Source organism: Helianthus annuus, chromosome 7 (genome assembly GCF_002127325.2).
Source record: "Helianthus annuus cultivar XRQ/B chromosome 7, HanXRQr2.0-SUNRISE, whole genome shotgun sequence".
In the NCBI taxonomy this organism is placed as follows: domain Eukaryota; kingdom Viridiplantae; phylum Streptophyta; class Magnoliopsida; order Asterales; family Asteraceae; genus Helianthus; species Helianthus annuus.
In genome coordinates, this window is record NC_035439.2 from 130,618,300 (window position 1) to 130,646,210 (window position 27,911).

At 38.7% G+C, this 27,911-nt stretch overlaps 3 long non-coding RNA genes across 3 annotated transcripts; all 3 read left to right on the forward strand.

Moving 5' to 3' along the window:
• On the forward strand, positions 1 to 26,217 carry LOC118480435. The gene is made up of 3 exons (XR_004862729.1): positions 1 to 169; positions 24,553 to 24,723; positions 25,858 to 26,217. It is a non-coding gene; the product is annotated as an uncharacterized LOC118480435 (long non-coding RNA).
• Positions 3,744 to 5,268, forward strand: LOC110867312. The gene is made up of 3 exons (XR_002551513.2): positions 3,744 to 3,820; positions 4,445 to 4,532; positions 5,108 to 5,268. It is a non-coding gene; the product is annotated as an uncharacterized LOC110867312 (long non-coding RNA).
• LOC110867313 lies at positions 10,130 to 11,654 on the forward strand. Its single transcript, XR_002551514.2, has 3 exons — positions 10,130 to 10,206; positions 10,831 to 10,918; positions 11,494 to 11,654. It is a non-coding gene; the product is annotated as an uncharacterized LOC110867313 (long non-coding RNA).
• Positions 26,218 to 27,911: the final 1,694 nt, after the last annotated feature.

Consider the following 27,911-nt stretch of genomic DNA (forward strand, 5'->3'; position numbering starts at 1 on the left):
ATTTTGCTCTGATTCTTTAGCGTTTGCAACTTTGGTGCAAAGATTGATAAATAGAGAGATGCAAATAGAGAAATTAGAGTCGATAAAATCGGTTGTAGCAGATACAAGAGGGAAGCATAGAGTTTTGGCTGAATTGAAGAGGCTTGAACAAGAAACTCGTCATTTAGAAGTTTGAATTTCTAGTTTTATCTTATATGGGTTATTTGTGGGTTTGTTTAAAATTGGGAATTTTTATATTGTTATTTGTTTTCTTGAAATTAAGATTATAGATGGTTTGTTATTAAGTTGTTTCATGAATTTAATTTGTTTAGAGTTGACTCCGAATTAGATGGCTGGATTTTATATTGATAGTGAGCCTAATGTTTATGTAATGATAGATATGACTGGTTAGAATGTTGGATTAATGAGTGCATTCTTTTTTAATAATAAGAGTATCAAGTTATAACCGCTTTAGAAACCGCGAATCAGTTTGCTGGTTTAGACTAAATGGGTTATGAATTGTTCATGGAAAAGTTTAAATTTTAGATGCCAACAAGGTGTATTTTGGTCACTTTGGGATGCTATAGTACAAAATTCAGGAGAATGGATCCGGTAATGTTTTGTAACACCCCGTGTTTTGAAAGTCAAAGTCAAAGTCAAGGTTGAAGTTAAAAGGAGAAAAGATTGCTAATTGCAAACTGTCCCTCCTCGCTCAATTTCTGTTTTGACTTCTTTGACTGTAATTAGCCCATTTTTGGTGTTTTACGTTAGTTGTATTATGTGGAGTAATCATTAAAATCGCAGTAATCGAATATTTATCAATACGAATAGCATTACGACTGTGAATAGTAGGAAGTAACAATGTGATAAAGTCAATTAAAAGCTAATCGAACTAATCTAATCAACATCGCGCTCGCAACTCGAACTACGCAATTTTGATGATTAATATACGTGTGTGTGTGCCTTATGTGTTACTTGTGCATATTTATTTACGTTATGTGTGGTAATCAATAGAAACGCAATCGAATTCAATCGCAATCGCAAAACGAATACGAATCAAGGATGATTGTATGTAGATATAGTATGATAATTAGTGGAGAAGAGACCGCACGCGATATGAGTAGTTAGGATTAAAAGTAATTTAAAAAAGAAAACTATATCGCATTCGCATCACTCGCAATCGAAATCGAAATATCAAAAAATCGTCGCACCGAACACTCAAATCAGGCAACTGACAGATCAGGCTACCAGCCGATCAACCAGCCGGCCGATCGGACAGGCTGTCCGATCGAGCTGCCCAGCCGATCGGCCAACACTTTCCTCATTTGGAAGCCTATAAATACCCCTGTCATTTTCATCATTTCCACTTTCGGAAACCCTCTGACCAACCAGCACACTTTCTTCACATTTTCTCAGAATTCTCTCAATTCCGGTAAGTTCTCGTCCTAAATCTTGTACTTTCTTGATCTGCACGCACTTCTACACCTTTCTATCTTTTGGATTTTAACTTTTAACCGTGAAATCATCAAGATTCGAGTGTTCTATAATGATGTCATCATGGTGTTCTTCAAGAACTTCATGTTTTGGCCTCAATCTCTCGAGAACAACTTGAATCTAACCAATTTCCACATAAATAAACAAAGATCTACCATAGATCTAAACATTTTCACTTAGAAAAGGATTGAAAGATGGTTTTCTAACTTTCTTTCAACTCTTTTACACTCAATGCACTTAAAACCGATAGAATCGGGCCTTGTGTCGACATACTACTCATTCTTGTGGTTATATGGCACAAGATCTGTATTCTAGCCGCGAGGTTCACCGATTTCGGGTTAAACATGGAACACCGTCACAAAAGTTAACTGACCGGATTTTGGGTGATTCCTGCCCGATTAGGAGAACCAAGTAATGACGAGGTTTCTGTTGCTTAACTCGTTATCAGAACGCCTCAATAAAACGACAAACAATTAAAACAACCAAGTGTTAGGCGAACAGGCCGGCCAAGACAAGGCGCTGTCCGATCGGACTGACTGTCCGAACGGACAGCCAGCCGAACGGACAGACAGCCGAACGACTAGCCAGCCGATCGGCTAGCACATGGGTCCCACACTTTATCACTTTTTTTGAAGTCTAAGTATTGAACGAACTGTTGTTCGATCGGCCTACCCTCCGACTGGATTACTCTTCGGATCATGAGATACTTGACTTTAACACTTAGTCGATTTTCAACATGTTCAATGCACTGGTGATGCCACCCGACCGGACTGCTGTCCGATCGAGTGACAACCTGCTGAGAACTTATTCTTACTGAAGTGTCAACCTATCGGATTGCTGTCCGTTCAGACGACCGTCCGGTCGACCGACCTGAAAGGTAAAGGTACTTTAATGTTTTCAAATACTACAAGGAAAACTTCAAAAGTCAACCATCGTACACAAACACATCCTACTCAAAGGAAGAAACAATCCACTCAAACAGCCATCTGATCGGACCTCTGTCAGACCGGACAACTGTCCGAACGGACTGTCAACCACACGGTCTGCAGTCCGATCGGACTACCGTCCGATCGACCAGCTGTCCTATCCATCGACACCTATTTCCGTTTTACGCGTTGCTTATCGTTATACTATCGAACTGTTCAGGCTAACTTTACTCTCAAGCGCTCCCTTCAATCCATCAACCACTGTGAGTATACTCGATCCCTTTTTGCTTTAAGCACTTTTGGGTGTTACATACGTTACTTATACGAAATCACATCGAATACACTACACAATATTTTAAACGCTAACCGTTACCGCATGTATTACATGACTTAATGAATGCTTGTTGTTATGTTTACACATGGAATGTTGTCTACCTGCCTTAACGACTATAATACTATAGTTTGGACTCAGCACCCGCTCATGTGGGGGTTGATAAGGACAATTACTTGCATGGATTACAGTGGTGATAATGTATTGCGAACTGCCTTGGGCAGTCAACCCGCAGTCACTGGTATCGATCGATCCGTGTCGATAATTAACATGCTTCGTTTTCCTCTGTGTACGTGCTGGTTATGCGTAAACTATTTCAAACTCTATATGCTATTATCAAACTTGTATGCTCGCCTTTATACTATGTGTATTGACTTTTATTTTAACGTATGTGACAGGTATTTAGGATGCTTATCTACTAGGAAAGCGAGGCTAGAATAAGCTTCTAGAGCCCAACAAATAGTTGTCTGTAGATCTGACAACAAGAGTCTCTAGAAGCAGATAAACAATTGGGCAATTTTGTAAAATCTGAGTTGTCTGAATAGAACTATTTGCCTGAATTTTGTCTGTAATAATTTGTTTACCTTTTGAGGCATGGTATGGGACATGTGAATTTAAATTAATTGGTAATGATAATTGTTATGGAAACTTCTGGACAATTTGTTTCGCTCAGTGCCACGCACCGTGTAACACCCCAAAAATGGGTTTGGTAATTTAAACTCGGGTAATATAAAGGAACGGGTAAAAATACTGTTAGGAGTAAAAGGGAACCCGTAAATGAATATTTACTAGGGATAATTAACCTAGTTGAATATTAGTATCGTTGGTATTAAACGAAGGATTGTAGCCTTATTTAATTAAAACGAAACATGAGGGACCAAAGTGAACAACTTGAAAGTTGTTCTATTAAAAGAAAACAACACACACAGACACACACATCGTGTGTGTGTGTGTTCGTGAACGAGCAGGAAGGCTCCCATGGAGCCAAAAACCCTAAACTTCATCAAGTTCTTCAAATTGAAAGACTAAACAAGGCCCAAATTCACAACCAAACATAAATTAACGATCACCTTCACAAGGGGATCACAAGGTATGTCATAAAACTCAGATTTGATGATCTTGTTTGAAGTGGGTTATGATCAATCCATGAAATTGTATGAATTTAAGCATGTAGAGGTGTTAGAAACACCAAATAGAACTTGTGTTATGAATAATTTCAAGTAATTGGGTGATTTAGAATGAAACCCATTGCATGAGTGTGAAGATGATGATCATGATGAACTTGAAGATGCTATAGTGTAATCTTGTGTTGTATAAGGTGTTGTATGATAGACTAAGATAGTTAAACTTGAAGTGAAATTTATGATTATGAGATTTTGTTTGAATGTGATAGTTCATAAGATGAAATAAGGAAGAACATGCTTAAAGAACTTGTACATTATGCTTAGGAAGTATTATGCACGCCAAGTGTTTGATAAAATGTCTAAAAGACAATAATAAGTGAAACTATATGCAAGTAATGGGTAAACATATATAGTTCATGTGAAGATTATGTAGGGATGATGTCGAGTATGCTTTATGCTTGTTTAAATGGATTAATGATGTTGAGTATGCTTTATGTAGGTCGTATGTTAGATGTGAATTTGATATGGTTGTTCATAAGTATAAGCATATATGCTAATACGAATGTGAATGTAATGACATGAGTGTATAGGAATCATGTCAAGATGGATGGGAGCGTTGAAGGCTAACGGGCTACGAATACTCAATCAAATAAGCGAACGCAAATACGGGCGCGCAAGGTAAGTGAACTCCGAACTTACCCCTCTTTGTTTGGTAAGGTAATTATGAAATATGGTAATTATTGAATGTACTGTAAGAAGATATGAATTAATGATAATTACTAAGTTAAGTTTTAGTGGTAATGGGTTGAAAGTGGTTAAGAAAGGGATTCGATTAAGTTTGGGTAAGAAAGGGGAACTTACATAATGAATTATGCATAAAGTCGAACTAAAGAGTTATACATGTAGGATGTAAATTGCAAGTACGTGTATGGATAGAAATTGATTGCATGTTTGAGTGGGTATTTAATTATATGCTTGAATGAATAAGTCGAGTTATGGGTATTTGAGGACATGTTCATATGAAGGGAAGCTAATGATACTAACCGTTTTCCTATTATGAATTAATGTGAAGTATAGGCACGTAATTATGGAAGAGAAGGTTGACTCCGCAATCCGATGCGAGTGATCGAATGGATGGATGATGGGCTAGTATAAGAGAAAGCATGATATGTTGACGCTTTATTATGCATGTGTTAAGATTATTTGTATTATGTCACCGGTTCTAATGATGTGATTGAATGTGGTGACTGCAGGCTGTACAGGATTATGGAAATTTCATCAAGAAGTGTACGCGGTCGAAGATCGAGTCAAGTCATGGATTGTACGTGGGTGTGTATGTGGTCACTTAATTTGATATATGTATGTTAGTTTTCATTAATTTATAAAAAGAGTTTAGTGTATTTAAGTGAATTGAAGAGTATCATGAAAGAAATTTTACATATGCGTTTTCCGCTGCGAATCTTAGGTTAAAATGTGTTAGGGTGTTACAAGTTGGTATCAGAGCCTAGGTTTGAGCGAAATCAAGTACAAATGAGTGAGTACTTGAACTCAAACCTGTGTGCTCTTGTGACTAATGACCCGTACAATCCAAGACTCGATCAAGACCAAAAGGTAAGATTTAATATAAGTAAGTATGTGAGAGATTACTAATAATGATGAATATTGAAAGGTGAGCTTGATGGATAACGAGGATGATCCGCAGTCGCAGGCTAGTACGAAAGCTAAGGTGTGAGATATGTCAGGAAAATGGACCCCAGGTACACAAATTTTAAAAATTTGCAAGCATTAGTATGTAGCATACCCTTATATACGAGGGTGAAATCCTTGAAGGATTCAAATGGGTGTGTCACGAACTTAAGACCGGTTCCCTGGACATAAAGTGATAATTCTTATGAGGACACGAGACTAGTATGTGGATTGCACGCCTGGCCAGTGTGCAAGAAGCAGAGGACGCTCGTGGGATCATAAGGATCATCACATATATGTTCGGACAAATCGGGATTAGGGGTCGTGTGGATTGGAAAGGGGTTCCCCGATTCTTTAAGAATCGGGTCAGACATGAGAAAGAAAGATAAGAATGAAAAAAAATGAATACAGATAAAAATGGAAAGAATGTAAAGTATGAATGAAAGGTTTAAATTCGGGAATGAAATTCAAACCGGAATGGAATGAAAGGAAGGAAAGGTTTGAATTCGTGAACGAATTCAAACGTGAATGGAATGGAATGAAAAGAATGGAAGGTATGAATGAAGGTTTGAATTCGTAGATGAATACGGATCAAACTTATGAAGAATGAAAAGAAGAATGAAAGTTAAATCCGTGGTGAATACAGATTAAATATGCAAGGAAGAAAAGAAGAATGAAAGGCTTGAGCCGTAAGCAGTGAACGAATCAAGTATGCGGAAAGGCAAAGTCGGATGGGAGGTAAGTAAAGCTTACGGCATTTAAAGTAGTACAACTACTTATGTATTTGACTAGAACTAAGAGATGTTAGTATTTGAAAAGAGATTTCGAAATAAGATGTTCCAACACGAATCGATACGGGTCGGAACAAGTTAGAACTGGCAGTAAACCATATTTGATGGTAAAAAGGGTAAAATAGTAATTTGGTCATGGAATAATGAAGGTATAAGGAGTTTTGAAAGATTTTGTTATGATGTATGCCATGATAAGTAATAAGGGTAAAACGGTAATTTAGTTACATGGATGAATGAAAATAATGTTTAAAGAATACCCTATGGCGTAAGCGATGATGGGTTAAATGTATGGAAGAAAGGTTTTGACCATACGGTGAAAATCCGTAATGAGCCAAATGAGCGAAATGGTAAATCGGTACCATTTTATGTAAAATGTAAAAGGTTTGGGGTGTTTAGACCAAATGGGTCAATTAATGATGATATGATCAATTGATGATGATGATTAATGAACGTTTGTTGAATTTTATGCTCACAGGATGAATAGCATATGGAAATTACGTTGCTATTAATTAGCAAGTAAAAATGCAATGTAATTAAACGGGTCACAGCATGATCCAAGCCAGGTATGTACGAATAAGATTGTAGTTAAAAAGTGTGACTTTTGGTTAATTCTGTATTAAGGTCTTTTGTCGTAAGAACCAGAGCATTTGTTGACCAAAACACCCTCGAATGACAAAGCGGGTAAACGACCCTTATGGGCTAATTGGAGACAAGTATTATGAACGAGTAAGTCATTTTGAGTAGTGTAAAGGTTAAAGGTATAAGCTTTTGGGTTTTGCCGTAATAGGAGGATCCGAGGGGTAAAACTCGGATTATATAGATCACCACGTTAGCTCCACCACAAATGTAGTTGTGGTGGAAAATCAATTGATAAGAATTGTGAAAATATGAAGCTAGAAGTGAATAAAGGTGATCCATACTTAAAATAGACTTAAATACCCTTAACGGGTCAAATTAGACATATAAGCGAAAACGGGTTTAAGAATGTATATAAACCCATGATACGAACCTAGTATGGTAGACAATATTGAAATTATGGGGTTCATGAGAAATTGGGATCAAACAAACGTGTTTGTTTGATAAGTGCGTGAACGGGTCGAATAATTCTTAAATGAATATTAAGCCGGAAGCTTGTAAGTTAAGAGTTTTCTTAATTCGGGCATGGAATTTTGAGTCCATATGAAAGAGGACCAAATTTTGGTCATATAGGAAGAAACGGGAGGTTAAACGGGTAAACGGTTCAAAAGTTATGCGCGTTTAAGTATGCAAGAACGACGGAAAAATCTGCTGATGTACAGGTTCCACCGTAAATTACGGTGGGTACCGTAATTTACGGTGGGTACTGGGGATAAATGGTTGCACCGTAAGACAGGAGGTTTCCACCGTAACAAAGTTGCCACCGTAAGTTACGGTAGGTACCGTAATTTACGGTGGAGGTCAAATTTGGGCAAAAATATATATGACATTGTGAAATCATTTTGGGATGCACTTTTTGACCAAAATCAAGTTCTGATGCATTTTTGATAAAGGAATTTTGCCCAAAATAAAAATTTTCCAAGCTGACCTGGCAGCTCGACCCTAGCCAGGGGCTCTGCCCCTTGGACCCCGCCAGGGGCTGCCGCCCCTTGGACCCCACTTCTCTCAGGGGCGCTGCCCCCGAACCCCCGTTAGTATAGAAAGGTATGTACGCACGTATGAGTTATGTATGAATGTATGCAAGTATGAAGTAATGTATGAAAGATATGCACGTATGAAGTTACATAGTAATGTATGCACGTATAAGGTTATGTATGATTGTACACACGTATGTAGAAGATGTAGGAATGTATGTACGTATGAAGATGCGTATGTAGGTAAGTACGAATGTATGCATGAGTGTATGTGTAAATGTAGAGATGAAGTAATATATGAACGTATGTGGATATGTATGAAGTAGGCATGAATGTATGTACGTATGCATGAGGAAAGAATTATCGTCCATGAAGGTATGAGGGGTATGTATGAATGTACGCATGTACGTAAAGGTGTAGGAATGTATGCAAGTATGTATATATATATATATATATGTATGAGTATATGCACGTATGTAAGTATGTATGAATGTATGCAAAAATGTATGAAAGTATGAATGAATGAATGTAAGTACGTATGAAGGTAGGTATAAATATATACACATATGTAGATATGTATGAATGAATGTACGTATGTATGCACGTGGGAAAGCATGTGCGTATGTACGATTTAGATACGTTCGAGTATTAACGTTATTAACCGTGTTTCCGTTGAGAAAGCAATGTAATGAAGGAATGAGAACATTGGATGCTCGAGGAATTGAAGTTGATCTCAAAAAGGGTAAAGTTACGTTATGCTACGAATTGAACCAATTATGAACCTTGTAAGGGTTTTATGAGTATGAGTATGTTATCATATCCAAAGTGTTGAAGTGTTATAAACATTGTATGAAAGTTATGGCCATTATTTATATTAAATGCAAAGATCCTTGTGAATTCTCAAATTATGTAAGCTTAGGTCTTGCAAGTGATATTATTTGATTCATGAACAGTATAATGCTGATACAAATCAGAAATTTGTGAAGGAGTTATGGGTGAATAAACACTAAGTTAAACAAAAGAATGGAATGAAATAAGATAACCGTTGATGTTAAATATAAAAAGGATGAAGTGACATGCTATAGGTATGCTCGAACTAGAAGTAAGTACAATGCATACTCCAATGTGTAATGACCCATCATGAATAGGTTAAACGAATGAAATTGATATGTTAGAGGGCGGCCATGCATTGACCTGTTATAGATGGGTCAAACAAACCAAAGTTTAAAAGAAACTAGAAATGGGATTGAATGTGCATAGTACATGTCGGTAACAAACGTAGCGTGATGTTGAATCTCGAGTTAAGTACGAGAGGTGAGTATGAAATAGTAGTTATGTTGCAAAAATGTTTTCGGGTGTATGTAAATAGATGTATGAGTGTACATATATGAATGTACGTACGTATGTGTTAAAGGGGATTGAATGTGCACAAATGAATAAAGCTTGTATGTATTTATGTATGTATGTATACATGTGTGAATGTATTCATGAAGGTATGTATGTATGTATGTATATATGTAGGAATATACGTGTAAATGTAAGTATATAAGTATCATACTTGATTTAAGAAAGTAATGATAGGACGTATAGTTATATATGTTCATGAATGAGACCCTTTTTATAAGATATGAGTGAATTCTTGCCATGGTGTGTAATGTGAATGAAATGAATGAATAAGCCAAGTAGTGATGATCATCACTAGGGGACTAACATAAGGCAAGAATTCGATATCTCAAGATACGTATATTTTAGAGTTGTGCGAAATAGAAAGGATTGGTATCAACCGGTCAGTTAAGGACTATGGTCCCGTGGAAATGAGCAAGGTTTCGAGGACGAAACCTCTTTTAAGGGGGGTAGATTTGTAACACCCCAAAAATGGGTTTGGTAATTTAAACTCGGGTAATATAAAGGAACGGGTAAAAATACTGTTAGGAGTAAAAGGGAACCCGTAAATGAATATTTACTAGGGATAATTAACCTAGTTGAATATTAGTATCGTTGGTATTAAACGAAGGATTGTAGCCTTATTTAATTAAAACGAAACATGAGGGACCAAAGTGAACAACTTGAAAGTTGTTCTATTAAAAGAAAACAGCACACACAGACACACACATCGTGTGTGTGTGTGTTCGTGAACGAGCAGGAAGGCTCCCATGGAGCCAAAAACCCTAAACTTCATCAAGTTCTTCAAATTGAAAGACTAAACAAGGCCCAAATTCACAACCAAACATAAATTAACGATCACCTTCACAAGGGGATCACAAGGTATGTCATAAAACTCAGATTTGATGATCTTGTTTGAAGTGGGTTATGATCAATCCATGAAATTGTATGAATTTAAGCATGTAGAGGTGTTAGAAACACCAAATAGAACTTGTGTTATGAATAATTTCAAGTAATTGGGTGATTTAGAATGAAACCCATTGCATGAGTGTGAAGATGATGATCATGATGAACTTGAAGATGCTATAGTGTAATCTTGTGTTGTATAAGGTGTTGTATGATAGACTAAGATAGTTAAACTTGAAGTGAAATTTATGATTATGAGATTTTGTTTGAATGTGATAGTTCATAAGATGAAATAAGGAAGAACATGCTTAAAGAACTTGTACATTATGCTTAGGAAGTATTATGCACGCCAAGTGTTTGATAAAATGTCTAAAAGACAATAATAAGTGAAACTATATGCAAGTAATGGGTAAACATATATAGTTCATGTGAAGATTATGTAGGGATGATGTCGAGTATGCTTTATGCTTGTTTAAATGGATTAATGATGTTGAGTATGCTTTATGTAGGTCGTATGTTAGATGTGAATTTGATATGGTTGTTCATAAGTATAAGCATATATGCTAATAAGAATGTGAATGTAATGACATGAGTGTATAGGAATCATGTCAAGATGGATGGGAGCGTTGAAGGCTAACGGGCTACGAATACTCAATCAAATAAGCGAACGCAAATACGGGCGCGCAAGGTAAGTGAACTCCGAACTTACCCCTCTTTGTTTGGTAAGGTAATTATGAAATATGGTAATTATTGAATGTACTGTAAGAAGATATGAATTAATGATAATTACTAAGTTAAGTTTTAGTGGTAATGGGTTGAAAGTGGTTAAGAAAGGGATTCGATTAAGTTTGGGTAAGAAAGGGGAACTTACATAATGAATTATGCATAAAGTCGAACTAAAGAGTTATACATGTAGGATGTAAATTGCAAGTACGTGTATGGATAGAAATTGATTGCATGTTTGAGTGGGTATTTAATTATATGCTTGAATGAATAAGTCGAGTTATGGGTATTTGAGGACATGTTCATATGAAGGGAAGCTAATGATACTAACCGTTTTCCTATTATGAATTAATGTGAAGTATAGGCACGTAATTATGGAAGAGAAGGTTGACTCCGCAATCCGATGCGAGTGATCGAATGGATGGATGATGGGCTAGTATAAGAGAAAGCATGATATGTTGACGCTTTATTATGCATGTGTTAAGATTATTTGTATTATGTCACTAGTTCTAATGATGTGATTGAATGTGGTGACTGCAGGCTGTACAGGATTATGGAAATTTCATCAAGAAGTGTACGCGGTCGAAGATCGAGTCAAGTCATGGATTGTACGTGGGTGTGTATGTGGTCACTTAATTTGATATATGTATGTTAGTTTTCATTAATTTATAAAAAGAGTTTAGTGTATTTAAGTGAATTGAAGAGTATCATGAAAGAAATTTTACATATGCGTTTTCCGCTGCGAATCTTAGGTTAAAATGTGTTAGGGTGTTACACACCGATGATTCCGCCATCGGTTGGGGTGTGACAGATTGGTATCAGAGCCATAACTATAGGGAATTAGGCAGACTCGACCTAGTCCGGGTCGATGTCTTAGAGATCTAGTCTATAGTTAGGACCCAATAGATCGACTCGTGCATGTCCATTAGGGACAATGTATGAGCTTATTACCATTCTTCGCTATTCTCGCCTACGCTACACTATCACTGTGCTCGAATTTTCAATGATGAAGCAGCGATTTAGTCGAGATTAGGTGTGAAAGCCGCAAATTCTCGACTAAAATGCTTGATCAACCCGTATTTCCACTATTCACCTTGCTCATATCATTGCTGTTTTTGAGAATCATGACATAGTATGACCAGTTGTCTTCACTTGGAACAGATTCTATCAACTTATCAATGATCACTTCATTATTTTTGACACACCAACTCTCTCCATTTCAAGTTTAAGATGACAGAATCTTTCAATCATTTGTGGAACAGTTTCACCTTTCATACAAGCAAACAAGTCAAATTCTTTTCAATAACGAACACTTGATTAACGGGGAAAATTATACCAAACCAGGAGTGAAATCCGTATTTTGATGAATAATCTCCTCTATTTTACTAAAACCAAGGGGAAATTGTCAAGCCAGGGGTGAAACCCTAACCTTGATGGCTTGTCCAGGGTTTTACCAAAACTCTCACCAAGGTCTCGACGGACTCCAACGACCTGAACTCACAGTATGGCTAGAGGGGTGTGCGTCTGATGCCCAAGAATCGAGGCAGAGGCCCTATCCTAAAAGTCAAAATGTGTATGACAGATCCTTGAGAATAGTCGAATCACTTTGGGTGGTCAATGTCTAATAGCCGCATACACTCTACTTCTCGATTTTTCTACGTGTTTCGATTCTGAGCCCGCAACTGCTGACTCTGATGATTTGTCGTTTTTATGTGCTATACGTGTAATTACCTGTTTATGTGTTTACATTTTTGGAAACTTATTCGATTTTTGCTCTCATTTCGATCGACACGCACGACCCGCATTGCTCTTCTATCTCAAAACAGTAACAAATCTCGCTACTAAAAGGAAATGCCGTACGCTATGATGCTCGCTATGCTATACGCCTATACTATAATTAATCGCTACGCTAAGCGCTATCGCCATAGTCGAACGCTCGCAAACTTGGAATGATAGGTTTCTGTATTCTGACTGCACCTATGTGCTTTTTGGAGGATTACGTGCTTCTGTGTTTCTGTGCTTCTGTGCCCTACGTGCTTACGTGCTTATGTGTTCCTCTGTGGATCTGTGATTTCGTGCCTACGTGTTTCTGTAATTATGCGACTGTGTTTCTAAGCTTTAGTAAGTACTATACGTGTGAGGTGAGATTCGACTATGACGTGTCTGAGACCTATGACAATGTCTGTTGCAGATAATGTCGTCATTTGGACACCGTCGCCCATCACTTTCTCGCCAAGAAAAGAGAGACAAACTTCTTTCTGCTATCCTCGGCAAACAAGTAGCAAAAACTATCAGTGATGTCTACGAGAACGTCAGCAAATCATCCGAGGAGTCGAGAACTGAAGCTCCTAAAGCTGCCCCCAAACTGCCTTCAGTTTCAAGCAGTTTAGGGCTTGTGGGCCAAAGGAATTCACTGGCGAGGGAGGCCCCACAGCGTTGTTCCAATGGTTTGATTCCACTGAGGTCACTCTGCGAATGAGCGGTTGCCCCGACGATCTTCGTACTCTCAACGCTACTGGCGTCTTCCAGTTCTGCGCACTAGACTGGTGGACGGCCGAGAGAAACAAGCGAGGAAACGATGCAGGCTACGGTCTATCATGGGAAGAACTCAAGGAGGTCATGCTGGAAGAATTCTGCCCTCCTCATGAACACCAGAAGTTGGAAGATGAATTTTGGCACATAAAGCAGAAGGATGGTGAAAACGCTGCTCTAACGGCTCGATTCAAGCAGCTCAGCATTATCTGCCCTGATCAGGTAAAGACTTCTGACATGGCAATCAAGAAGTATATCTGTAACACCTCGTAAAATCATACCCAATAAAATAAAGACACGTGTCATATAGGATAAACGTGTCAGGAATCCGGATCAAGTAAAAGATGTATGGTAGGATTTAAAATGTCGACATATTAATAAATACCCCTGAGCAACAAAATTTTAAATCCCAAGACCTTAAATCATTATGATAAACATCTGATATACTAAACCGGTTATTCCTGTAATAAATAAATTCAGTTATAAAGAAATTGGGTTCTTAAAATGATATTACAACAAGCTCATAATCAAATTCTTATTCAAAAGAATTTAACTTATTCAAATGCATGACAAGATTCTCCACAAGAATCCAAGGATGATTAAGTGCATGGCAAAGGTCTTTAAAACCTTTCAGGACTGATTAAAGTGGTCCCATGCTGTTGCAAAAGACCCAAGATTCGAACTTTGAAAGGTTGCATGGTCAAAGCTTGAAAGTTTACAAGTTTTTGTGTTATGGTCATCGGATACGGACCGTATGGCCTTAGGCTTACGGTCCGCAAGCTCTGCAACTGGGCGATATAAGCCAAGGTACGGACCACAAAACCAAGGGCTTACGGTCCGTAAGAGGTGCTTACGGTCCGCAAGACTCTTAGCTTACGGTCCGTAAGACAATCGCTGGCAGTAGAAAATGGACAGATGCCTGTTCAGCCTGTTACACCGCCTTACTTAAGTGGTTTTCGAATTCTGGGACTTGGCAACTGGTTTTGGCATTATAGGGACACATGGGGGACATCAGGGAACATCTATAGACTTAGGTGTGATGATCTTGTGGCATTTTGTTCACTATATAAAGACTTGATGTTGCAACATTTGGACTTGCTCCTTTCATTTGCATTCAAGCATTGCTCTGGAACTTGTGGAACTTCTAGCAGACTCCCATCAGCTATTAGATCATACTTAGGACTCTTGTAAGTGTCCTTAACCCTTTTTAATTCAGTTTAGCTTAGTTAATTAGCTTAAAGTCAAACCGTCGCAATTAAGGTTTGACTTATAATTAATCAAGATCTGTCCAGTCAAATCTCGAATTAAAAATACCTATGAGTTGGTAATTATGTGGGCAATAAACCCTTAAAAGGGCACCCTCTGATTCCCACTCTAAGTAGGTCAAATGTCGGGTCAAAGTTAACTTTAAAAAGTCAACAGAAAGCTTATTTTCAAATTAAGGCATAATTAGCAATGTAGAAGCCATGCAACCTGTTTTATCATTAATATAACTTGGTAATTAACGTAAGAATATGTCTAAACATGTTCAACCCGACAATTTTCAGTTTAGGCTTGGTTCGGAACGGAAAGTCACATAATTTGACTTTTGCTTTGACTTTCAGTTCTGACCCGTTTAAGCATAGTTTAGAGATGCCTTAGAGCCTTAATAGGACCAGGTTTCATGTAAGTATAACCCTCTGTGATTATACAACTTGGTTCATTAGATATCTGATTCATATGCATGTTTCCGTTAATTGCTTAAATATTGACTATTATGCCCTTTTCACCTTAAAATGAGATTTTTGAAAAAGTAAAAGAGTAGAAACCTTCATTACTAATTTATAAACTTGTCCCCAAAATTTGACATCAGTTTGAGGTCTAGATTAGGAGTTATGCTCATTAGCGTAAATAAGAAGTTTTTTAGTAATTAAATAGCATAATTAGCATATAGTATATATAAACCCAATTTTTGATATCAAACTTTTTATCTATTGATATAAAATAATATTTTGGGATTTTTGGGATTTTTATTTATTTTTAGGCTGAGCATAACATAGAGTTCTAAGCTTAATTTGGTTATTGTCGGTTTTGCCCTTTTGGGCTATAAATTGAGTTTTACAAAATCCTTTTGATACCAAACCTTTTACTACTGATCTAATATGATGAATAAAATATTTTGAGCCTTCTGGAATAATAAAAATATCAACTTTCCTTTAAAAACCCAGAAATGGCTCCAAATCGCCTTTTTAAGCGTTTTTAGCGCATAGTATGTATTAAAACTACTTTAAACATATAAGGATTGATACTTGCTGATATTTCCAGTAAATTTTTATATTTTAACAGTAAGCAAAAGTTTTTAACTCGGATTTCTAGTTTTGACCTTTTAGGCCTATGTGAAATTACCAAAATGCCCCTACGGTGCATAGTATGGTTATGATTAATAAAATTCACATATGTATGATACCATACTGTTATAACTTATTAAATTAAGTATATTTTCTGATTTAATCAGACCTGTAACTCAGATTACTATTTAAACTCTTTTACAACCTTTTAAATGAGCAAAATACCCCTACGGGGCATAGTTTGAGTTTAAAATCATTTTGGGCATAATAGAAGATATCTTACTGATGTCACAACATATTTAATGCATATTAACTTAGAAAACCTATATATGACTCTTATGGTTACCCGTTACGCATCATTCACGTTGGGTTCGGGTTATGTAACTAGTTTGCATAAATTAGCCGAAACGGGTCAAACCTTATCATTTTTGTCTCAAAATCCAGAATGTGTTTAGTTTACCCATATTATACAAGTCTTCAAACTTGTCGGGCCTAAATCACATTCTATTCTGGTTTTCGCTTCATCATGCGTTTTAAACCGTATCTTCCTTTAAAACCAACCGGTCTAAGTTTAGGCTTAATTAAAGACCCGTTAGGAATCTAATAGGTTGTTATAAACCTTTGTTCCAGAATAGGAGACCCGGTAAAAGCTACGTGCACTTGCTTGTTGTGATTATTACTTGCAAAGGTAAATACTTTTAACTTATTTTCCCTTATACGAGCTTGGGGTACGGTATATAAAATACCGCTTGGTCGGACGTTGAATTTTTAATCGTATGAAGGTTAATTTATTGAAATGACCCGTTTAAATTGTTTTGTTTGCTTAAAGCCTTTGGGGGGTTAATGACCATGTCCCGGATATCCTTGGCATCATTCACAGAAATGGCCACGACCTTAGCACACGCGGGTGTAGGCGTACACCCGCCAGCGCATTTATAAATAATAAGGTATAACCGCCGGTTTCGGGAATAACCCGCCGCGGGACTATACCATGTGGTGTGTCAATTAATCTTTAACCCTGTGTTCAACCCGGGCTACTGAACGTATAAGAAACATGTTATTCTTTTACAAGTTTATATACAAATAATTATCCCAAGTTATAAAATCTTTTGTGCCATGTGCATTCAAATCAATTTTTTTTTAAAACATTTTCAAATTGAGTTAGTTAAATTGTATTTACCAGTGTAAACTGACGTATTTTCCCAAAAAGGCTAAGTGCAGGTACTACTCGAAATAGGCTGGTCTCTCCTAGCATCAATTAGAAGTCTCGCAAGCTTAGATGCCTAAAGTCTGTTGAACAAGTTTCCTCTTTATTTTGATCCGCCTGTGGATTTGTTTCAACTGTGTTGTGATACTTAATATTACACTTTTATTCGGTTGAAATAAATCTATCTTTTGCTTCCGCTGTGCATTTAAATTTGTGTTGTTTGACTATGATAATATCAACTACGTCACGATACTCCCCACCAGGCCCACTGGTAATACATGGAAACATCGGGGTGTGACAATATCCGAGCCCTGCCTGACTGTGTTGCCGATTTCGTACAAGTGGCTAAGACTAAGACGATCGAGAAGACTTACCTACTGGCCGCTGAAATCAACGACAAACGGGTCAAGGCCGGTGTCTGGGATAAAACTCCAAAGCATCTGCATCAAGCTACTACCGCACCAACCGCTGACTCCACCGCCACCGCACCTCAGTCATCAAAGTCCTCACGCCGGAAGAAGAAGAACAACAACAGCAACTCCAGCAACAAGAACTTCGCTGCCACTACCACTGCTGCTCCACTGCAAGCCGTACTGGCTCAGCAGTAGTCCCATCACCGTCCAGCCCCAACTACTTACGCACCACCGGCAAAGCGTGCATACACAGGCCCCCACCCGGTTTGCCCAACATGCTCTTATCATCATCCGGTGGGTATTGCCTGTCGTTTTTGCGCTCACTGCAATATGTACGGCCACTTCACTGTCAACTGCCGTATTGGTCCTCGCAACACCGCAGCTCCTGCCACTGCTCATCAAGCTCTGCTCCCTGCCCCGCAAGGCCAACATGCGGCCCCGGCACCTGCAATCAACACCAGAGTCTGCTTCGCATGTGGTGATCCCAACCACTTTGCAAACATGTACCCGAACAGGGTGGTGAAACAAGAGCCCCAGCAGCAGCAACCTCACCAACAATAAGCCGCACGCGCCAGAACTTTCAACATCAACGTGCGCCAAGCCCAGACCGACAACAACGTGGTCAATGGTACGTTCCTTGTGAAAGGTATTTATGCATCGTGTTTCTTTGATACTGGAGCCGATAATTGCTTTGTGTCGTTCGAATTTGAGAAGCTCCTTAGTCGTAAGCGCTTTTATCTCTCCTCGACATTCGATGTTGAAGTCGCTACCGGAAGGACTGTCGTCGTCAACTCTGTTCTCCGTGGTTGTACTCTTGAGCTCAACAATCACATCTTCCCAATCAACCTTATTCCGATGCAACTAGGGAGTTTTGATGTCATAGTAGGCATAGACTTTCTTCACGAAAACCATGTTGAAGTTGTATGCTTCGACAAGATGATTGGATTCTCGCTCACGAATGGTGATTTATTATGTGTGTATGGTGAAACTGCTTCGAAGGGTCTCAAGCTCATGTCGTGTGTCCAAGCTTGCAAGTACCTCCGCAAGGAATACAGAGCTTTCTTGGCTAACATTGTAGTAGCGGAAAAGGAAAAGAAAAGGAAGACAGAAGTCAAGGACGTCCCTATGGTCCGTGAATTTCCTCATGTGTTCCCTGATGATCTTCCTGGACTACCGCCAAGTCGTGATATCGACTTTCGAATCGACCTCATTCCTGGAGCTAACCCTGTTGCCAAAGCCCCTTACCGACTCGCACCGTCCGAAATGCACGAACTCTCAAACCAACTCCAGGAACTACTTGAGGAAGGCTTTATTCGCCCGAGCACCTCTCTTTGGGGCGCGCCAGTCCTCTTCGTCAAAAAGAAGGACGGGTCGTTTCGGATGTGCATCGACTACCGGGAACTGAATAAGCTAACCATCAAGAACCGCTATCCCCTACCTCGCATCGACGATTTGTTTGAGCAGTTGCAAGGTGCTACGTGTTTCTCGAAGATCGATCTACGCTCAGGCTATCACCAGCTACGCATTCAAGAGGAGGATATACCCAAAACCGCTTTTCGCACTCGCTACGGCCACTATGAGTTCGTGGTTATGCCTTTTGGTTTAACCAACGCACCCGCGGTTTTTATGGATGTGATGAATCGCGTGTGTAAACCTTATCTCGACTGTTTCATCATCGTGTTCATCGACGATGTCTTGATCTATTCTAAGTCAAGAGCCGAACACGCGCAACATCTACGTTTGGTCCTTGAACTACTCCAGGGGAATCAACTCTATGCTAAGTTCTCCAAGTGCGAATTTTGGCTAGAGGAGGTTCAGTTTCTGGGTTACATCGTAAATAGTCAAGGTATTCACGTTGATCCTGCGAAGATTGAAGCAGTTAAGAGTTGGGTTACACGAAGAACCCGTCCGAAGTTCGTTCTTTTCTCGGACTAGAGGGTTATTATCGCCGATTTATCGAAGGATTCTCCAAGATCGCTGTGCCGCTTACCGCTCTCACGCATAAAGACAGGTCTTCTATTTGGGGAACTGAACAAGAGTCTGCTTTCCAAACCCTCAAACACATGCTCTGCAACGCTCCTATTCTCACATTGCCCGATGGAAACGACGGTTTCATTGTCTACTGTGATGCTTCCAACCTCGGTCTTGGTTGTGTTCTCATGCAACGGGACAAGGTTATAGCTTACGCGTCTCGTCAGCTCAAAATCCACGAGAAAAACTATACAACCCATGATCTCGAGCTAGGCGCGGTTTTTTTTTGCGTTAAAGATATGGCGACACTATCTGTATGGTACCAAGTGTACGATCTTCACCGATCACAGGAGTTTACAACATATCTTTGATCAGAAAGAACTTAATATGCGTCAACGCTGATGGGTGGAGCTCCTCAACGATTACGACAGCGAGATTCGTTATCACCCGGGCAAGGCTAATTTCGTTGCCAACGCTCTCAGCAGACGGAGTTATTTGCTCAGCATTCATAATACCTAAGCCCAATACGATCTCAAAACCCTCACTCGTGAAGCCCAGCATGCCTGTTTTAATGAACGCACTCTGAAGAAGGAATGAATCTATCACGATGGAGCCCAACTGGTGAATAAATCGAATGGGATATTCCACTATCTGGACCGAATTTCGATCCCTAAGCGGACCGATTTGCGAAGGATCTTGATGGATGAAGCCCACAAATCCTGATACTCTATTCATCTCGATGCTGATAAAATGTACCAGGATCTCCGCTACAAGTACTGATGGCCGGGTATGAAAAGGGATATCGCACTCTACGTTAGGAAGTGCCTGACTTGTGCAAGGGTCAAGGCTGAACACCAAAGGCCCTCTGGCTTGCTCGAACAACCCCCAATCCCTATGTGGAAATGGGAGAGTATAACTATGGACTTCATAACAAAGTTTCCGCACACGTCATCAGGTCACGACAACATTTGGGTTATTGTTGATCGTTTAACCAAATCAGCCCACTTTTTGCCAATACGAGAAGACTACAAGGTGGAACGATTAGCCCGAATCTACACCGACGAGATCATCTGTAATCATGGGACGCCTTGTGACATCATCTCCGACCGTGATGCTCGGTTTACCTCGCGATTGTGGGAAACGTTTCAAGCAGCTCTTTTTATGACGCTTAATCTGAGTACCGCATTCCACCCTCAAACCGACGGTCAGACTGAAAGAACGATCCATACTCTTGAAGACATGCTCCATTCGTGTGTCATAGACTTCGGTGGTAATTGGGACAAATACCTGCCATTAGTCGAATTATCGTACAACAACAGTTATCATACTAGCATCCGAATGGCACCATTCGAGGCTTTATATGGAAGAAGATGTCGATCGCCTATTGTATGGCACGAGATCGGTCACTCGCAATTAACCGGTCCTGAGCTATTGCAAGAAACGACTGACAAAGTCCTTCAAATATGAGACAACTTGCTGAAAGCTCGAAGTAGACAGAAAAGTTACGCCGATAGACGACGCAAGCCCCTTGAATTTGACGTTGGTGACTACGTACTCCTAAAGGTATCACCTTGGAAGGGTGTGGTCAGATTCGGCAAGAAAGGGAAACTAGCGCCTCGATATGTTGGACCTTTTAAGATTCTGGAAAGGATCGGAAAAGTCGCCTAAAGACTCGAACTACCGGAGGAACTTAGTAATGTCCACCCGACTTTCCACGTGTCGAACCTCCAAAAATGCCTGGCTGAGCATGATTTAATTGTACCCTTCGACGACCTCCAAATAAACGAAACACTACACTTCGTGGAAAAGCCTGTCGAAATCATGGATCGCCAAACCAAGCAGCTCAGACGCTCGCGCATTCCTATTGTGAAAGTCCGATGGGAAGGCAAACGAGGCAAAGAGTTCACTTGGGAACTCGAAAGCGACATGAAGGCGAAGTACCCGCAGTTGTTTGGGAGAAATTGTTCCAGAGAATGAAAGTCTAGAGAGAGAAAGTTCTCAACCGTGATTCACGGTGTTGTACATCTTTCGACCTAATTTCAGGATAAAATTCCCTAAACAAGGGGAGGCTGTAACACCCCGTGTTTCGGAAGTCAAAGTCAAAGTCAAGGTTGAAGTCAAAAGGAGAAAAGATTGCTAATTGCAAACTGTCCCTCCTCACCCAATTTCTGTTTTGACTTCTTTGACTGTAATTAGCCCATTTTGGTGTTTTGCGTTAGTTGTATTATGTGGAGTAATCATTAAAATCGCAGTAATCGAATATTTATCAATAGGAATCGCATTACGACTGTGAATAGTAGGAAGTAACAATGCGATAAAGTCAATTAAACGCTAATCGAACTAATCTAATCAACATCGCGCTCACAACTCGAACTACGCAATTTTGATGATTAATATACGTGTGTGTGTGCCTTATGTGTTACTTGTGCGTGTTTATTTACATTATATGTGGTAATCAATCGAAACGCAATCGAATTCAATCGCAATCGAATCGTAATCGCAAAACGAATACGAATCAAGGATAATTGTATGTAGATATAGTATGATAATTAGTGGAGAAGAGACAGCTCGCGATATGAGTGGTTGTGATTAAAAGTAATTTGAAAAGAAAACTCTATCGCATTCACATCACTCGCAATCGAAATCGAAATATCAAAAAAATCGTCGCACCGAACATTCGAATCAGGCAACTGACCGATCAGGCTACCAGCCGGCCGATCGGACTGCTGTCCGATCGAGCTGCCCAGCCGATCGGCCAACACTTTCCTCATTTGGAAGCCTATAAATACCCCTGTCATTGTCATCATTTCCACTTTTGGAAACCCTCTGACCGACCAGCACACTTTCTTCACCTTTTCTCAGATTTCTCTCAATTCCAGTAAGTTCTCGTCCTAAATCTTGTAATTTCTTGATCTGCACGCACTTCTACACCTTTCTATCTTTTGGATTTTAACTTTTAACCGTGAAATCATCAAGATTCGAGTGTTCTATAATGATGTCATCATGGTGTTCTTCAAGAACTTCATGTTTTGGCCTCAATCTCTCGAGAACAACTTGAATCTAACCGATTTCCACATAAATAAACAAAGATCTACCATAGATCTAAACATTTTCACTAAGAAAATGATTGAAAGATGGTTTTCTCACTTTCTTTCAACTCTTTTACACTCAATGCACTTAAAACCGATAGAATCGGGCCTTGTGTCGACATACTACTCATTCTTGTGGTTGTATGGCACAAGATCTGTATTCTAGCCGCGAGGTTCACTGATTTCGGGTTAAACATGGAACACCGTCACAAAAGTTAACTGACCGGATTTTGGGTGATTCCTGCCCGATCAGGAGAACCAAGTAATGACGAGGTTTCTGTTGCTTAACTCGTTATCAGAACGCCTCGATAAAACGACAAACAATCAAAACAACCAAGTGTTAGACGAACAGGCCGACCAGGACAAGGCACTGTCCGATCGGACTGACTGTCCAAACGGACAGCCAGCCGAACGGACAGACAGCCGAACGACTGGCCAACTGATCGGCTAGCACATGGGTCCCACACTTAATCACTTTTTTTGAAGTCTAAGTATTGAACGAACTGATGTCCGATCGGCCTACCATCCGACTGGATTACTCTTCGGATCATGAGATACTTGACTTTAACACTTAGTCGATTTTCAACATGTTCAATGCACTGGTGATGCCACCCGACCGGACTGCTGTCCGATCGAGTGACAACCTGCTGAGAACTTGTTCTTACTGAAGCGTCAACCTATCGGATTACTGTCCGATCGGACGACCGTCCGATCGATCGACCTAAAAGGTAAAGGTACTTCAATGTTTTCAAATACTACAATGAAAACTTCAAAAGTCAACCATCGTACACAAACACATCCTACTCAAAGGAAGAAACAATCCACTCGAACAGCCATCCGATCGGACCTCCGTCCGACCGGACAACTGTCCGAACGGACTATCAACCGCACGGTCAGCCGTCCGATCGGACTACCGTCCGATCGACCAGCTATCCTATCCATCGACACCTATTTCCGTTTTACGCGTTGCTTATCGTTATACTATCGAACTGTTCAGGCTAACTTTGCTCTCAAGCGCTCCCTTCAATCCATCAACCGCTGTGAGTATACTCGATCCCTTTTTGCTTTAAGCACTTTTGGGTGTTACATACGTTACTTATACGAAATCACATCGAACACACAACGCAATATTTTAAACGCTAACCGTTACCGCATGTATTACGTGACTTAATGAATGCTTGTTGTTATGTTTACACATGGAATGCTGTCTACCTGCCTTAACGACGATAGTACTATAGTTTGGACTCAGCACCCGCTCATGCGGGGGGTTGTTAAGGACAATTACTTGCATGGATTACAGTGGTGATCATGTATTGCGAACTGCCTTGGGCAGTCAGCCCGCAGTCACTGGTATCGATAGATTCGTGTCGATAATTAACATGCTTCGTTTTCCTCTGTGTACGTGCTGGTTATGCGTAAACTATTTCGAACTCTATATGCTATTATCAAACTTGTATGCTCTCCTTTACACTATGTGTATTGACTTTTATTTTAACGTATGTGACAGGTATTTAGGATGCTTATCTGCTAGGAAAGCGAGGCTAGAATAAGCTTCTAGAGCCCAACAAATAGTTGTCTGTAGATCTGACAACATGAGTCTCTAGAAGCAGATAAACAGTTGGGCAATTTGTAAAATCTGAGTTGTTAGAATAGAACTATTTGCCTGGATTTTGTCTGTAATAATTTGTTTACCTTTTGAGGCATGGTATGGGACATGTGAATTTAAATTAATTGGTAATGATAATTGTTATGGAAACTTCTGCACAATCTGTTTCGCTCAGTGTCGCGCCCCGATGATTCCGCCATCGGTTGGGGTGTGACATGTTTGATTTGTATACGTGTTTTATCACTATGCTTATGCGGGTAATCGTTTTTCGGGTAACTCTTATCTTAAGCAGTAATAGCGAGTGGGGTAGCGGTTATCAGGCCTTCCAAAATGTGATACCCGATTCATTTAGGTGACCGGTTCAAAAGCAGAAATTGAATCATTAGGTTTATTTGTTGTTTCTTAGGCTTATTAATTATGTCCGAATAATTTTTACATGGTGGGAGAATTGTAGATAGGATGCCGCCTAGCCCTAATCCGCAATCTTTTCACGCCACCTGCAACCCAGAACCGACTGCCGCCCTTCGCACCACCAGCTACCTCTTGTTCCATCAAATCCTATTTAATTGCAATTAGTAGTGGTACAATTTCTCATTCAGATTGGTACCATGACAGATAAGATGAGGTAACGATTATACAAAATAATACTATCATTATCATAAGCATTTACGAAATGAAGTTTGAGGTAAATGCTTGGGCTTTTTATATTTACCAAAGAAGTCCTTTTTTGCATGATTAAATCCTAGCTTTTTAGAAAATAATGAATAGGTCATTTTTATATGATTAAGTTCCTAAACCTTGTAAAAAGAACAATTTCATTAACTTTGGATCTAACCATTAATAATACTGTCGCAATGCATGAGCATAACTTACTCGTTAGAATCAAAAATAAATTTACATTGTGCAGTAACACTCCCATCGATCAGTTTCAACCTTAACTCTGTCTACCACGCTCGTTGCCCATCAACATCTTCAACAAATCTGCTAACAATCGCCAGACTGTCACCACATTCGCGCACACCTCCCTTCTTGTCGAACTAGCTTTTTTTTTTTTCAAGAGGCTTTACTAGCTGAGCCGAGCTAGGATCAGCTCTTATAAACCTTGAAAATATATTCTCCATAAAACCTACCAAGTATTAATTACACCCCTTTTCAACAAATATACACCGGTAAGGATTTTAGCCCTAATTCTTTTTTATATTTCCGCTTAAATATATTCCCATAGAAATTTATTCTATTTTGCCCATAATAGCTACCGAAAGGCGAGCTTAGACAAAAACTGAGGCCCTTGCTTTTCCCCTCAATTTCCCTTTGAAAAAGCTGTTTGGATGGATCTACAAGTTCGAGCCATAGCAATGTAAGGGTTCCTATTTAATTACAACTAGTAGTGGTACAATTTCTCATTCAGATTGCTACAATGACAGATAAGATGAGGTAACGATTATACAAAGTAATACTATCATTATCATAAGCATTTACGGAATGAAGTTTGAGGTAAATGCTTGGGCTTTTTATATTTACCAAAGAAGTCCTTTTTTGCATGATTAAATCCTAGCTTTTTAGAAAATAATGAATAGGTCATTTTTATATGATTAAGTTCCTAAACCTCCAATTTCATTAACTTTGGATCTAACCATTAAAAATAGTTTAAAAGGACTTGTGTGCCATTTTCGTGATATTATGTAGGCCTTTTTTACCAATTGCCGTTTTTAGTGAAATGTTAGTTTTTTTTATCGAAGTTAATCATTTTGTTGTGGAGGTAGGTAATCCACTTTTGGACTTCAATACAAATTTTATTACGATACCAATAGTAGGTATCTAGTTTTGGGAACTTTTACATATTCTTTTGGTGTTTGTGTAAATTGTTGTGGTGTTTACGTAACAAGTTAAGCAAACTAAGCAAGCCCAAAGTTCACCATGGCCTCCATCTCCATCTGAGGCATCAATGAAGTCTGGTAGTCGTAGTGCCTGCGGAGAACCTCAATCCAATATGCACATGTGTTATCCTGTAGGTTGACTTTTGTGGTCAAAATATGCATGAATGTAACTTCATATTCATTGTGGTGAATTAATATTTGGAGAAAACTTGATTTGGCATCATACACTATAATATATTCTTCAAATCTAGCAATATGAATTCAAAATTTTAACACTCCAAGAACCAAAACATTAACATGTTTGACTTTAATATTTGACATGTGAAAATATTACGTTAGTGGGTGCTTACTTAAGGTTCACAGTTAATTCAAGGGTTTTTTTTGTCAAGCTTCACAACCATAACCATGTATTTTAATAAAATTTCGCATTTACCTCTATGTTCCATCTATTCCATATGTTTATTAATAAGTAGTACAGTTATAGTAATCCTTCTTATTTATTAATTGTATCAATTCTAATACATATAGTCGGTGTCCCTATAATGTTGCTTCGTAACATCCATCGATCAACATAATTGTTTATGCAATGGTACGAAATAACGTATTACTAATCTTTACAGGCGTGTTATAGAAGTTGAGATTATATCGGGAGGAAACATAGGGACAAAAACATATATTACACGAATCAGTTTGACGCCATCTGATCCTATCAAGTTTCAACGGCGCCAATTCTCGATATCTGTATCTTTCGCAGTGACGATAAACAAGAGTCAAGGACAATCTCTATTAAGGGTTGGATTGTATCTCATTTCGCAATAACGATAAACAAAAGTCAAGGACAATCTTTATCAAGGGTTGGATTGTATCTCAAATATCCAATTTTCTCACATGGTCAACTTTATGTCGCATTGTCAAGAGTAAAAAAGCAGAGACAGTGTCAAGTTACCTATACTAGATAAAGATGGAAATGTTACAAATAAAACAACCAATGTGGTCTACAAGGAAGTTTTTACTAAAATTTAAATGATTTGTTATTTATTTCTTCCATGTATTTGTTTTTTACACCATCTTAAATTTCAACAAATAAATTTATTTTCATTTTTCAAACCGCGTTGAACGCAGGCAATAGCCTAGTATATTTTAAAGAAAACAAACATACATACATATTCAGGTATAAAGAATGGTAGAGCTCATTTGATTTTATAATAAAATCTTCATTCAAAATTTGAAAAACTAGACACAATACCTTATTATTTAGTATATTAATAAAAACACAAAATACATTACCAATCATGTAATTTGGTATATGGACAAAGATTATCCCCCACATAAAACCCATCTTCTTTAACTAACCAAAAACATCTTCCTGGTTTACGAAATTCCCTTTTGGTGCAATATGTATCACTTATGTGATCGGTATAAACATCAAAAAAAAGCAATCCTTGAATTCCAATAAAAATGGGCATAAAATAGGGTCTTGAACGTGGCACCCTCGCAAAAGCTTTGGTTATCGTTTGATGCAAGCGTGTGATTTCCGAGATCATCATCGCCTGATTGTACATGAACTGTGATAGGATCCTTAATCTCATTATAAATATAAACAGTCCAATAGTGAAACAAGCAAGTCTTTTTTGTTGTGTTAGATATCAGAGGTGTGATTTGAGTGCTTCCAATTAGAGAGACATTGGCTGTGATAACAAGGTAGAAGAACAAGAAAAATAAACTCTTCATTGTTATCGGTGTGGGTATATCAGTACATGAGCATATAAGAAAACAACTCTGTGGTATATATATAGAGAACAAACAAGATGGTAAATTCATTGTAAATTAAAAATATTCCAAGAACTAGTGCTAATACCCGCGAATTTCACCGTGTTGGGAAATGATATGTTTTTTTTATTTTTTGAAAAAAAAATTACGTTTAAACTGATCATAA